This window comes from Diadema antillarum, unplaced genomic scaffold (assembly GCF_040938485.1).
Source record: "Diadema antillarum isolate AM-2024a unplaced genomic scaffold, OU_Dant_1.0 seq00001635_RagTag, whole genome shotgun sequence".
NCBI classification, from domain to species: Eukaryota; Metazoa; Echinodermata; class Echinoidea; order Diadematoida; family Diadematidae; genus Diadema; species Diadema antillarum.
In genome coordinates this window covers 1-15,068 of record NW_027272341.1, presented here as the reverse complement: position 1 = coordinate 15,068, position 15,068 = coordinate 1, and the positions used below count along the sequence as shown (strand labels likewise).

The 15,068-nt window shown below is 38.3% G+C and overlaps 1 long non-coding RNA gene across 1 annotated transcript; it reads left to right on the top strand.

Annotated features, from left to right (window-relative positions):
- Positions 1–659: 659 nt before the first annotated feature.
- On the top strand, positions 660–7,750 carry LOC139711274 (uncharacterized). The gene is made up of 3 exons (XR_011709504.1): positions 660–816; positions 6,302–6,478; positions 7,539–7,750. It is a non-coding gene; the product is annotated as an uncharacterized lncRNA (long non-coding RNA).
- The last annotated feature ends 7,318 nt before the right edge of the window (positions 7,751–15,068 follow it).

Below are 15,068 nucleotides of genomic sequence, written 5' to 3'. Positions count from 1 at the left end.
CATCACATGATTTGTATACCCACAAAAAATTGTTATGTTTTATGGCACGGTTACTAAAATAAATGTGGCAGATCTGCGGCAGATCTGCAGCAGGCTGATTCATAAGTACAATTTCAGGAAGAGGTTATGGCAGATCTGCGGCAAGATTTCTACACATGCAGGTATGCAGTATGCGAGAAGTCTGCCGCAAGTTCCTCTCTGTGGCAGCCTTCCCGCAGATCTGCCACAGACTGTTGAACCTGCCGCATACTAACAGTTAGTATGCGGCAGGTCTGCAGCAAAGCTTGGTTCTGCCGCATACTGTACCCCCGCTGCAGACTAAAAAGTATGCTGCAGACCTGCGGCAAGTCTGCCGGAGATCTGCGGGCAGACTTTTCTTTTTCTTATGGGATGTGTTGATTAATCTGCCTAACGTACAATACAATATTAGGTTGCAATTCATGTGATTTTGATAAATGTCATTCATATATCTATTTATCTTTTTATCTCATGTTATTACAGTGAGGCTGGTTGGTGGATCAACCCAAAATGAAGGCCGAGTTGAGATATCGTGTAACGGGCAGTGGGGCACTGTGTGTCATGATAACTGGGATATGAGAGACGCGCACGTGGTGTGCAGAGAACTCGGCTACTCATCGGCCTCAGCTAGTTATAGGTCATCGCACTTTGGGCAGGGATCTGGACCAATCTGGGTTAACTTGGCTCACTGTGATGGAACGGAAAACTCTCTGGTTTATTGTCTTCGTAATCCATGGGGGTGTCATGTGATTGACTGTAGTCACAGATCAGACGCCGGAGTGAGGTGTGAAGGAGACCGTAAGTTTGATTCATTTATTCACGCATTTCATAATGTACTGAGTAATGCACTTGTCAATGTAATGACGCACCCCACTACCCCCGGACATGGGTGCGTCATGGTCATTTTTTGACTGACCACACGGGGTTTTTGACGGACACCACAGTCACTTTTTTGACGGACATAACGCTGCAAGTGACGAACACCACAGTCACTTTTTTGACGGACAACACGTTGAAAGTGACGCACACCTCGGTCACTTTTTTGACGGACATCCTCGGTACATTTGACGCACCCCCGTAAATACTGAAACGATTTTTGCATACGTTTTATTCAAGCAATTTCATTTTCTTTTGGTTCGTACACATAATTTGTAAAAGTTTCGGCAAGTTTCCCTTACCATGTAAGCACCGTATTGTCATTCACCGTACATCACGCTGCTGCTACGATATTCTGTGCAGTAGTTCTGTGCATGCAATCCATACATGGCAATCACATGTGTGCAGAATGCGCTGTGTGTGCGCGGCCATTGCTAGTGCGGTGGATGCATACTGCTGCAGCGCAGGTAGGTACACACCACGCCACGGCATTCATATTCCCGCTCGAGTACTGCGTAACTACAGCCTAGTCGCGGTACGTAGAGATTCGCACAGCTAACAGCGTCGCGCGCGCGTCTGGCCAGCTGGTGTCGGGCAATCAGTGTTGCCAGATGGTGATTTCGGTAACCAAAAAGGGTGAAATTTGGTGATTTTTGAAGTTGTTTGGTGACAGAATTTTAGCCTGGTAACCAAATCAAAATTTGGTGATTTTTGGTTATTTTTTGGTGGTTATGAGACAAATGAAAAATAATCACACTAATTCAAACGAAAGTGCATTTTGCCCAAAGTTTTCCCCTTATTTCCTTAGAATCATAACATGTGCCCTTTTTTTTGTCACTCAACACACACAAACACTCATATATCCCAACACATCGTAAACATTTTGCATTTAGTCTGTGTGACAACGGCGCGCCGTAAATTGCACCGAGACTCGCGCAGAGTGTTTGATAAAGGTTTATTGACATAATTTTGTCTTGAATTTAAGCCTTACCTACGCTTTTCCAAATTTGGTAATTTTTTATGGCTTTTGGTGATTTTTCACATACCTTTTGGTGATTTTGCTCTGTTGGGACCTGGCAACGGGTCGGGCTATCCCGCGAGCAGAAAATGGCATGCGGCAAGCAGTTCTTCTGCTGCCGTTTCGACAGGAAAGATTGAACTAAGTTGTTGCGTCGCTGAACAGTCCCTGGTTTGAGATTGAGTATGCATGATTTCATGGGTTTGTTGGAGGGAAAATGTAAGGAGAAAGGGTGGCTTTTAAATTCTTTGCTTGCCAGATTCTGGCAAGCATTTTTTCCTCTTATTCCAAAACGCTTCCCGACTTTGATTTTCACTTGCCGCGGGAAAGCGCTCACTGTAACTTCACTCGCGGTACGTGTATCCAGCGTGCAAAAATGCGTGTTATTTTCCATAGCCAAGTGACGTACCATGACGCACCCCTCGGTCAAAATTTTGACCGACAATGATGGGATTTTGACGCACCCCTCGGTCAAAAATTTGACGGACAAAGCTGGTAAAATGACGAACACCTGGGTCACAAATTTGACGGACCAAACGAGGAAATGACGCACCCATGTCCGGGGGTAGTGGGGTGAGTCATTACATTGACAAGTGCATAACTCAGGCCAAGTTACAGAAATAGAAATAATAATAAAATAAAAATCTAAGATGAAATGATTAAAGAAAAGGGTTTAAAATTGAATTAAAGTAGTTTGTTGTTCGAGTTTTGTTTCTTTCTTTATCTCTCTCCCTCTCTCTCTCTCTCTCTCCCTCTCTCTCTCTCTCTCTTTGCCACTAGCACTTCACACAGTGTTGTACGTCAAAATCAATGCACAATCTAGCGGGAGGCACAGTGCGTGTGTAGGGTTGATAGTTTTGCATCGCCAAGCAAATTTCAAATATGCACAAACTCTCCCTAAATATTTTACAACCAAAAGTCCCTACACCTGAGTCTACAAAGTCTGGTAAAAGTTGAATATTTGCTATTAAGTTGAACACTTTTAGACTCATTTAGAAATGGCTGTACTCTGCTCCCGTGTACGTGTACACTACCATACCGCGGCCAACTGTTTGAGTGCAGCGCAAAGTTTAAATTCAAACCATCGAGTGATTTCGAAATGGGTAAAAGGGTCTTAACCGGTTTTTAAATATTCAACTTCTTTTTGTGTTTGTGTGTGTGTGTGTGTGTGCGTGTGTGTGTTTATCTTTATGGGTTTTTTTCAGTGTTTTAACAAAAATAAACAAGGCAGTCCAGTGTAAACAGCTATGTACACGCGTGTGGCCGGCTGACCGGCTGGATACAACCAGCTAGCTACACGATCGACCAGCGAGCCGGCGCGGCGCCCCATCGGAGCGCGGCGGCCAGCGCTATGTTCCCAATGGGTACCGGTATGTAACATAACAAGCGAGCGCTACTGAACGTAGGTCCTATGTACGTGGATTCTTTCTGAGTGGCCCGGTGACCAGGGGCCACCAAAAATGAAAGTCGAGCCACGAAATTTCGAAAAAGGGCAAATTTGATGGCCCATTTTTTGTTCTTTTTGTTGAAAAGTGTCATTTATTTATCTTTAGATGTTGCAACTCATGTACCTGTCAATGAATATCAATACTTAGTCTTCACCATTCAGCAGTTAAATTTTAGGATGGATGACAAGGACTGAAAGAGTGCCAGAGATCGAGTGTTGCGAGTTTGTTGAGGTTTATTTACACTACCGCTATGAAGTACATTTATGAGTAGATATGTCCAGCTCCTAATTCTTTCTATGATAGAACTTGGATATTTGACTCATTATAAAACAAAGATTTCTAATGCTTTTATTGTTTTTTTTTTCGGAGCAACAAATTTTTCTCTCGGGCCACCAAAAATTAGAAAATAAAAAAAAAATGTAGATTTTGATGGCCCCGTCGGGCCACCAAAAAAAAAAAAGAAAAAAAAAAAGAAGAAGTTAGTGTTGAGCCCTGTTTTACCTGTGTAATGAGAAATAAAGAAAGTTATTTAACACGAAGCTAGGTGTCTAATCTTAATTTTTTTTTAATGTTTTAACTGTCATGATAAAGTACTTGGGGTATGGAGTTACCGGTAAGGGTTTCATAACAGTTTTCCTCCCTGAATTAATTCAAATTTATTATGCATTGTAGCACACCAAATTCTCCCTAATTCAGAAATTTGCATATTTCCTCTCAGAATAATTCGGAATCTTTTTTTTTTTGGGGGGGGGGGGGGATAGGGATCAGCTTGTTTTCCTAATTTCTTTCTTAACTAAAAAAAAAAAAAAAAAAAAAAATAGAAAGGTTTTCACAATACCACTTGAGAAAAAAATCCAGACCTTAGGAAGACAAATCTTATTAGGAAGGTTTTCAGAATATCATCCGCCTGGAAGGCCTACATGACATTTGGTGTGTGACCATACCGTCCTCCCGAAAGAGGCAGACCACTCTGTCCCTCGGATAGGACATAAAATGGAGGTCCCGTGTGTGAGAGAGTCACAACTCATCCACGTAAAAGATCCCACTTCATTCATTCATCGCAAAGAGCAGGGTGCGTAGCCCAGAGAAGTGGTCCCGGCTTCCATCCAACTGGACCCAATGGGAGACCAGGAGCCCATTGCATAACAGTTACAATTTATGCTAACTTTACCATCCAATGGTAACTACCATGGCAACAATAGTCAATCCAATCAAAATCAAGAATTCCATGGAAGTTGCCATTGGATGGCAAAGTTACCATAAACTGTTACGCAACGGGCCCCAGCTATTGCAGCTGAATATGGGCTATCCAGCCATCTCCTCAGATGGAAATGAAACAAACAAACAAACAAACAAAACAAAAATAATTTGAAACCAAGTCAGCCTGGCTCATACGAGTGTGTGAAGACAACTCGTCCATGCAAGGTAGGGCCTACAGTGGCTGGGAGTGTTGTTCACCAAGTCGAACTTGATTTGGAATTAACCAAATTAAAGTATGCCACTGGTTTCCCTGTTCAATTTCTTGAGCCCAATCACCACCTGCTTGCGTTTATCGTTATTTTTCTTTTGTTACAGAATTATTTAGTTGTTACTTATTTCATCTTGTATTTTAATGGCTACATGAAAAACGTCTCCAAAATTTTCATCTTGCATTAAAAAGTTGAGCAACATTGATCACAGCACACACAGCATACCATAGATTTTAGTCAATCTTGACTTTTAAGTTCACCTTAAATTCTTTGTGAAACACCCCAAGGTTTGTAGATCCTTCTTGCCCAGAGCCAGTAGAGGCAGGTTGCAAACAGGGATCAGCAGCACAGATTTTAGACGTTTTCATCAGTGTTGTAGAAAAAAAAAATGCGAATGGTTTTGACGTAATGAAATGCCCCCGTTAACAAAAAATCTTTCTTTTAATACTTTAGGCCTTAAATTCATTTAGCCGAAATGACAAACATATGGAAATATTAGAATACACTTAGAATGTTTTTAGAATGCAATGTGAATGCTCCGTGATGTGTGTCAAGAATGCCGGCGAAATGGTCTCCGATAACGCATAAGATGGTGATTTTCACCTGCCAGTCTAGTGTCAACCCGATCATCCTTGGACCATGTTGCTTTGCTACAGATTACTGTCCTCCAGCAAGACCTTTTTGAAAGAGAGTCTCTAGGCCAGGTACCCGCTGGGCAATTACCCCAGACCCTTCCCGTGACCCTAATCCTGCTCCTAATTCTGAACCTTATCCTAACCCTAACCCAAACTCTAACTCCAAACCTAACCCTAACTGTAATCTTTACTCTAACCAGTTACCTTTTCGCTAACCAATGTTGTATTTAATTGGGGGTAATTGTATGAACATTGGAACATTTGAGATATTTCGGCAGAATTTGAGGTGCAACACCGTTCCCATTCTCCCTCAAATGAGGTCAGAATTTTTCAAATGCTGTTTGAATGCCGTAGGAATATTTAGAATGCCGTAAAAATAGTTACAATGTAATCAGAGTCCGATCAAAATACCCTTCGAATGCAGATCGATATTTCTCCACTTCGAATGCTCCTCGAATGTTATTAAGCATGGGCAAAACGTTCGGGCTGGCCACAAGAAAGGACCTAAATGATTGGATTGCACTCAGAATGTCGTCCGAATTTCGAATATGCAGGAATGCAGTTAGAATTTTCATTCCAATGGCGTTCCAGCTCATTCCGCCTCTAGTATGACGGAGGTATTGATTATGATCATTCCATAAGAGACATCTTCGTTCATCATTGAAGCAAGGAAGAACTTTATGTGAACTTTAGGGTCCTATGTGATGATCGATCGCGCCATAGCAATCGCATATGTCTACAATGGTTTACTTATAATGTGGTACAAGATAAATGTTTTGATGATATTCAAACTAATTCCAATTCATTGGCTTCTATATGCTGTTGTTTCTCATGTAGGAAGCGATAATTCTGTCAGCGAGTCTGTTACTTCGGGTTTTGACTACCGTATCAATCGTTTTACATATTACAACGTTAGTAGCGAGCTGACGTTCACTCCGACCGCAGCTGACAATGGGGGCGTACTTCAGTGTCATCTGATCGGCAGTGAACGGTCTCAAACCTTGGTAGTTCAGCGTGAGTACAGTTTCGTTTAATATCTGATCTATCTGCACCTGCGTGCAGTCAAAAATTAACGCCTTCACCTTTAACATAGAAAGTTCTCTCAAAATATTGTTAAAGGCTGTGCTGGTTGCCAGGCATACGATTATTACGACACGACATATTTTTTTCAGACAAGATAATTAAAGGGATGGTTTAGTTTTGGTTGAGACCTAATTTCAAGTTTCTAAAATTTTTTGGTGAGATAATGAGAAACCTTTTAAAATTTAATATGAAAGAGCATGTAATTCTATGAGAAATTCGACGTTCATTTGATGAAAATTCGTTTTGAAATGGCTGAGGTTCTATATCAGAAAAAAAAGGGCGACTCTAATAAAGTGTGGGACCCACACGTTGTTACCATCGCTTTGTTTTACTTTGTTTTTGGATGTTTCAGTCATTCCAAACCCGATTTTAATCAAATAAACTTTGAATTCCTCTTAAAATGGAATGCTCTGTACTATTATCATAGGTGTTTTCTTGGTATCTCGCAGAAAGTTAAAAGCCCAATTCTCATCTCCACCAATACTGTACTATCCCTTTAATAATGCTTATGATGCAATTAATAAGGATCCTTGATTCACATGGCAAGGTATTCAAAAAAAAAAGAAGAAGAAGAAAAGGCACACGTGGTTATTTTCATAAAGTAGAAAATAAAGCAGTTTTGATGTGAGAGTCGAGCTCGCAGCAAATTAGTGCAAGACACTCGAAGCGCCAAGATAATGGTTGTTCGTGAGCTGATATGGAAGCTTTGTTGATTTGGAATGGTACATACATACTTAATATACATCTCTTTTTGTTCATTTCCATGATGAGCAAGATTTTACTTAATGCTTTTGAAGTTATATCAACACTTGCCAATGAAAATAAAAAGATGATAGCACGATTAACTTTGAAAAACAATTAATATTGATTCCTACTTTTTGATCATACATAATGTACTGTATTCTATTAACATTTTTGAAAAAATGTATAATTATTATCAGCAGAATGTGTTCTATCATCCGTCTACCTTTAACTCTCGTCTTCTCGACAGACCCTCCAGCAGACAATATCATCTTGATCAAGATCGCTGACAACGAGAACGGACAAGAAACTAATGGCCTCAGGATCACGTGTCACGTCGACCCACGTGACCAACCATATCCACCAGTGGGAATATACAAGATTGCATTGAATGGCGTCATTGAGTCAGCTTTGAGCTCCCCTTCATTGATCCTTGAGTCCACTCCCAGTGAATGCGTTGAAATCTCCTGCACCGGTATCAACGACATTGGGAGGACGAACTCTACAAAGACTTACTGTCCAAGAAGCGACGGTAAGATGATAAAACTTTTCATATCATTGCTATACCAAAGCGCTTTTGATCAGTATAAGGCAAATCAATTTCAGTTCATATACTTATTTGTTTTTCTTTTTTATTTCTAGTTGCAAATATGTTCACGTGAACAAACACGATACTGCCGTAGTAGAGTAGGATTTGTTTGTTTGTTTTTGTTTTTGTTTAACAAAATAGTAAAGTTTTAGTGTTAACATTCATTTTTAAATGAGTTTTAAAGCGTTAATTAGGTGTTTTGTCTTGTTTTGTTTTTTGATAGACAACGCAAATTTTACAATCTTATTTGTCGAGATTGCGCAATGTCATCCAAACTCAACAGTGTCTGGTTAAAAATCTTTATGTGATTACCGAGGATTGGATGGGGATGTTTCTCATAAGGAATACTATCGTTGATTTCTTGACAAAAGCAAACAAACAAAACAACAATATAATTAGCAACATTACATATTATTACAGAGTTAGGTTTTTATTTTGAACCAAATATAGACCTACCCGCTTCAATTCACTATTATATTCAAGCTTTGTCTACTCGGTCTACTCGAACACTTACGACTGATTATAGATGTTGTAGTCTGGAGGGTATTCTCTTGAGAATTAGTTTATTCATCAATAAATCAAATCGTATGGTGGTACCAAACGATGCGGCAACGCTTTAGGAATAACTGCCTAAAGAGAAAAGTGTGTGCAAGAACAATGACTAAGAGAACAATATGATTTATGGGGGCTCTTTAATTATCAATGGCGGACATCCACTTCTTTGTGTGTTGGTTAATTCAAAATGAATGCAAATCTATTAAAAATTTAATTAGTAGTCGGTTTGGAGTTAAGGACTCTCATCTTCACGTTGCAAGATTAGTAAACTTATTCCCCCTCCCCAGAAAAAAAAACAAACAAACAAACAAAAAAACAATCAATCTCTTCTTTGCCTCTCACTGAATCTAATAAGGAAAAGTCCAAGATATTGAATGTGTTGATAACGAATATTCAAGAAGTCATCCTACTCAGATCTTAAAGCCAGTAACAAACTATAATGATGATTATGAAGGACCAACGCTTTTGCATTTTCATTTACCATTCTTCTGAAGTTGTTTACTTGTTAAATTCTGATCCTTCGAATTTTGAGTAGGGGGTCTTAATATTGTTTATCAACGATATTCAGGATTTGAGAAGAATGGAAGGTACCTGACACAGTCTCCCAACCCCCACCCCACCCCTCCCCTCCAAAAAAAAAAAAATGATTGTTTTTTTATGTTGTTGTTGTTGATTTTTTTCAATCTTAGGTCACGCGCCTCCAGCGAGTGACATCCTCTCCATCGAGACCCAGGAGATCAATGGAGAAGGAAGCCAGGTCATTCTCGTTATCACGTGTCACATTAGTCCCGAGAACCAGCCCTCCCCACACCTTCACACATACACCATCGGAGTCGACAACACAACTCTCTCCTCGTCCAGCAGTACCTCGGCTCTCTTCAGACCACGCCCACACAACAGGTGCATCAATGTCACGTGCTCGGGGACGAACGGGATTGGTTGGACCTACACCAGTCTAGAGTACTGCTCGACTTTCGGCTCGGAGAAAGGTTGATATACTTTTGATATATTGATTTTATTTACCACAAGGCTGTGATGTAGAAAGCGAAAGAACAAAAAAAGAAAGAAAAACAAACAGGTAAACAATCAAGCAAAAAAAAAAAAAAACAAAGAAAAAAAAACAAAACGTAAGATTTTAATGTGAGATTCCAAGTAACGGCTCGGTGAAAGGTTAATGTTCTTCTGATACGATTTTATTTACAAAAGGAATATGATGTAGAAAGCAAAACTGAAAAAAAAATCACGAACAAGCAAAATAACAAACAATCAAATAAACCAAACAAAGAAACAAAAAATAAACCCGCAGAACTGGAAGGTTACACGTATAGAGGTTGGCGGAGACAATTTTCTCCAGCGTTTTGATGCAAATCAATTTTAGTTCATATACTTATTTTTTTTTCTTTTTTTTTTTTCTAGTTGCAAATTTGTTCACGTGAACAAACACAATATTGCCGTAGTAGAGTAGGATTTGTTTGTTTGTTTGTTTGTTTTTCTTTTTGTTTAAGAAAATAGTAAAGTTTTAATGTTAACATTCATTTTTAAATGAATTTTAAAGTGTTGATTAGGTGTTTTGTCTTGTTTTGTTTTTTGATAGACAACGCAAAATTTTACAATCTTATTTGTCGAGATTGCGCAATGTCATCCAAACTCAACAGTGTCTGGTTCGAAATCTTCCTGTGATTACCATGGATTGAAGGGGGATGTTTCTCATAAGGAATACTATCGTTGATTTCTTGACAAAAGCAAACAAACAAAACAGCAATAAAATAAGGAACATTACATATTATTACAGAGTTAGGTTTTTATTTTGAACCAAATATAGATCTACCCGCTTGAATTCACTATTATATTTAAGCCTTGTCTACTCGTTCTACTCGAACACTTACGACTGATCCTAGATGTTTTCGTCTGGAGTGTATTCTCTTCAGATGAGATAATCTTATGTTAGACCATTTTCCTATTAGTTTATTTATCAATAAATCAAATCGTATGGTGGTACCAAACGATGCAGCAACGCTTTAGGAATAACTGCCTAAAGAGAAAAGTGTGTGCAAGAACAATGACTAAGAAAACAATATGATTTATGGGGGCTCTTTAATTATCAATGACGGACATCCACTTCTTTGTGTGTTGGTTAATTCAAAATGAATGCAAATCTATTAAAAATTTAATTAGTAGTCGGTTTGGAGTTAAGGACTCTCATCTTCACGTTGCAAGATTAGTAAACTTATTCCCCCTCCCCAGAAAAAAAAAACAACAACAAACAAACAAAAAAACAATCAATCTCTTCTTTGCCTCTCACTGAATCTAATAAGGAAAAGTCCAAGATATTGAATGTGTTGATAACGAATATTCAAGAAGTCATCCTACTCAGATCTTAAAGCCAGTAACAAACTATAATGATGATTATGAAGGACCAACGCTTTTACATTTTCATTTACCATTCTTCTGAAGTTGTCTACTTGTTAAATTCTGATCCTTCGAATTTTGAGTAGGGGGTCTTAATATTGTTTATAAACGATACTCAGGATTTGAGAAGAATGGTAAGTACCTGACACAGTCTCCCAACCCCCACCCCCACCCCCACCCCCTAAAAGAAAAAAAAAATGATTGTTTTTTTATGTTGTTGTTTTTTTTTTTCCAATCTTAGGTCACGCGCCTCCAGCGAGTGACATCCTCTCCATCGAGACCCAGGAGATCAATGGAGAAGGAAGCCAGGTCATTCTCTTTATCACGTGTCACATTAGTCCCGAGGACCAGCCCTCCCCACACCTTCACACATACACCATCGGAGTCGACAACACCACTCTCTCCTCGTCCAGCAGTACCTCGGCTCTCTTCAGATCACGCCCACACAACAGGTGCATCAATGTCACGTGCTCGGGGACGAACGGGATTGGTTGGACCTACACCAGTCTAGAGTACTGCTCGACTTTCGGCTCGGAGAAAGGTTGATGTACTTTTGATATATTGATTTTATTTACAACAAGGCTGTGATGTAGAAAGCGAAAGAACAAAAAAAAAAAAAGAAAAAAAAACAAACAGGTAAACAATCAAGCAAAAAAAAAAACAAAGAAAAACAAAACAAAACGTAAGATTTTAATGTGAAATTCCAAGTAACGGCTCGGTGAAAGGTTAATGTTTTTCTGATACGATTTTATTTACCAAAGGAATATGATGTAGAAAGCAAAACAGAAAAAAAAAATCACGAACAAGCAAAATAACAAACAATCAAATAAACCAAACAAAGAAACAAAAAATAAACCCGCAGAACTGGAAGGTTACACGTATAGAGGTTGGCGGAGACAATTTTCTCCAGCGTTTTGATGCAAATCAATTTTAGTTCATATACTTATTTTTTTTTCCTTTTTTTTCTAGTTGCAAATTTGTTCACGTGAATACTGCCGTAGTAGAGTAGGATTTGTTTGTTTGTTTGTTTGTTTTTCTTTTTGTTTAAAAATAGTGAAGTTTTAATGTTAACATTCATTTTTAAATGAATTTTAAAGTGTTGATTAGGTGTTTTGTCTTGTTTTGTTTTTTGATAGACAACGCAAAATTTTACAATCTTATTTGTCGAGATTGCGCAATGTCATCCAAACTCAACAGTGTCTGGTTTAAAATCTTCCTGTGATTACCGAGGATTGGAGGGGGATGTTTCTCATAAGGAATACTATCGTTGATTTCTTGACAAAAGCAAACAAACAAAACAGCAATAAAATAAGGAACATTACACATTATTACAAAGTTAGGTTTTTATTTTGAACCAAATATAGATCTACCCGCTTGAATTCACTATTATATTTAAGCCTTGTCTACTCGTTCCACTCGAACACTTACGACTGATCCTAGATGTTTTCGTCTGGAGTGTATTCTCTTGAGATGAGATAATCTTATGTTAGACCATTTTCCTATTAGTTTATTTATCAATAAATCAAATCGTATGGTGGTACCAAACGATGCGGCAACGCTTTAGGAATAACTGCCTAAAGAGAAAAGTGTGTGCAAGAACAATGACTAAGAGAACAATATGATTTATGGGGGCTCTTTAATTATCAATGACGGACATCCACTTCTTTGTGTGTTGGTTAATTCAAAATGAATGCAAATCTATTAAAAATTTAATTAGCAGTAGGCTTGGAGTTAAGGACTCTCATCTTCACGTTGCAAGATTAGTAAACTTATTCCCCTTCCCCAGAAAAAAACAAACAAACAAACAAAAAAACAATCAATCTCTTCTTTGCCTCTCACTGAATCTAATAAGGAAAAGTCCAAGATATTGAATGTGTTGATAACGAATATTCAAGAAGTCATCCTACTCAGATCTTAAAGCCAGTAACAAACTATAATGATGATTATGAAGGACCAACGCTTTTACATTTTCATTTACCATTCTTCTGAAGTTGTTTACTTGTTAAATTCTGATCCTTCGAATTTTGAGTGGGGGGTCTTAATATTGTTTATCAACGATATTCAGGATTTGAGAAGAATGGTAAGTACCTGACACAGTCTCCCAACCCCCACCCCACCCCCACCCCCTCAAAAAAAAAATGATTGTTTTTTTATGTTGTTGTTGTTGTTTTTTTTTTTTCAATCTTAGGTCACGCGCCTCCAGCGAGTGACATCCTCTCCATCGAGACCCAGGAGATCAATGGAGAAGGAAGCCAGGTCATTCTCTTAATCACGTGTCATATTAGTCCCGAGGACCAGCCCTCCCCACACCTTCACACATACACCATCGGAGTCGACAACACCACTCTCTCCTCGTCCAGCAGTACCTCGGCTCTCTTCAGACCACGCCCACACAACAGGTGCATCAATGTCACGTGCTCGGGGACGAACGGGATTGGTTGGACCTACACCAGTCTAGAGTACTGCTCGACTTTCGGCTCGGAGAAAGGTTGATATACTTTTGATATATTGATTTTATTTACCACAAGGCTGTGATGTAGAAAGCGAAAGAACAAAAAAAAAAAAGAAAGAAAAACAAACAGGTAAACAATCAAGCAAAAAAAAAAAAAAACAAAACAAAACGTAAGATTTTAATGTGAAATTCCAAGTAACGGCTCGGTGAAAGGTTAATGTTCTTCTGATACGATTTTATTTACCAAAGGAATATGATGTAGAAAGCAAAACAGAAAAAAAAAAATCACGAACAAGCAAAATAACAAACAATCAAATAAACCAAACAAAGAAACAAAAAATAAACCCGCAGAACTGGAAGGTTACTCGTAGCGAGGTTGGCGGAGACAATTTTCTCCAGCGTTTTGATGCAAATCAATTTTAGTTCATATACTTATTTTTTTTCCTTTTTTTTCTAGTTGCAAATTTGTTCACGTGAATACTGCCGTAGTAGAGTAGGATTTGTTTGTTTGTTTGTTTGTTTTTCTTTTTGTTTAAAAAATAGTGAAGTTTTAATGTTAACATTCATTTTTAAATGAATTTTAAAGTGTTGATTAGGTGTTTTGTCTTGTTTTGTTTTTTGATAGACAACGCAAAATTTTACAATCTTATTTGTCGAGATTGCGCAATGTCATCCAAACTCAACAGTGTCTGGTTTAAAATCTTCCTGTGATTACCGAGGATTGGAGGGGGATGTTTCTCATAAGGAATACTATCGTTGATTTCTTGACAAAAGCAAACAAACAAAACAGCAATAAAATAAGGAACATTACACATTATTACAAAGTTAGGTTTTTATTTTGAACCAAATATAGATCTACCCGCTTGAATTCACTATTATATTTAAGCCTTGTCTACTCGTTCCACTCGAACACTTACGACTGATCCTAGATGTTTTCGTCTGGAGTGTATTCTCTTGAGATGAGATAATCTTATGTTAGACCATTTTCCTATTAGTTTATTTATCAATAAATCAAATCGTATGGTGGTACCAAACGATGCGGCAACGCTTTAGGAATAACTGCCTAAAGAGAAAAGTGTGTGCAAGAACAATGACTAAGAGAACAATATGATTTATGGGGGCTCTTTAATTATCAATGACGGACATCCACTTCTTTGTGTGTTGGTTAATTCAAAATGAATGCAAATCTATTAAAAATTTAATTAGCAGTAGGCTTGGAGTTAAGGACTCTCATCTTCACGTTGCAAGATTAGTAAACTTATTCCCCTTCCCCAGAAAAAAACAAACAAACAAACAAAAAAACAATCAATCTCTTCTTTGCCTCTCACTGAATCTAATAAGGAAAAGTCCAAGATATTGAATGTGTTGATAACGAATATTCAAGAAGTCATCCTACTCAGATCTTAAAGCCAGTAACAAACTATAATGATGATTATGAAGGACCAACGCTTTTACATTTTCATTTACCATTCTTCTGAAGTTGTTTACTTGTTAAATTCTGATCCTTCGAATTTTGAGTAGGGGGTCTTAATATTGTTTATCAACGATATTCAGGATTTGAGAAGAATGGTAAGTACCTGACACAGTCTCCCAACCCCCACCCCCACCCCTCCCCTCCAAAAAAAAAAAAGATTGTTTTTTATGTTGTTGTTGTTTGTTTTTTTTTCAATCTTAGGTCACGCGCCTCCAGCGAGTGACATCCTCTCCATCGAGACCCAGGAGATCAATGGAGAAGGAAGCCAGGTCATTCTCTTTATCACGTGTCATATTAGTCC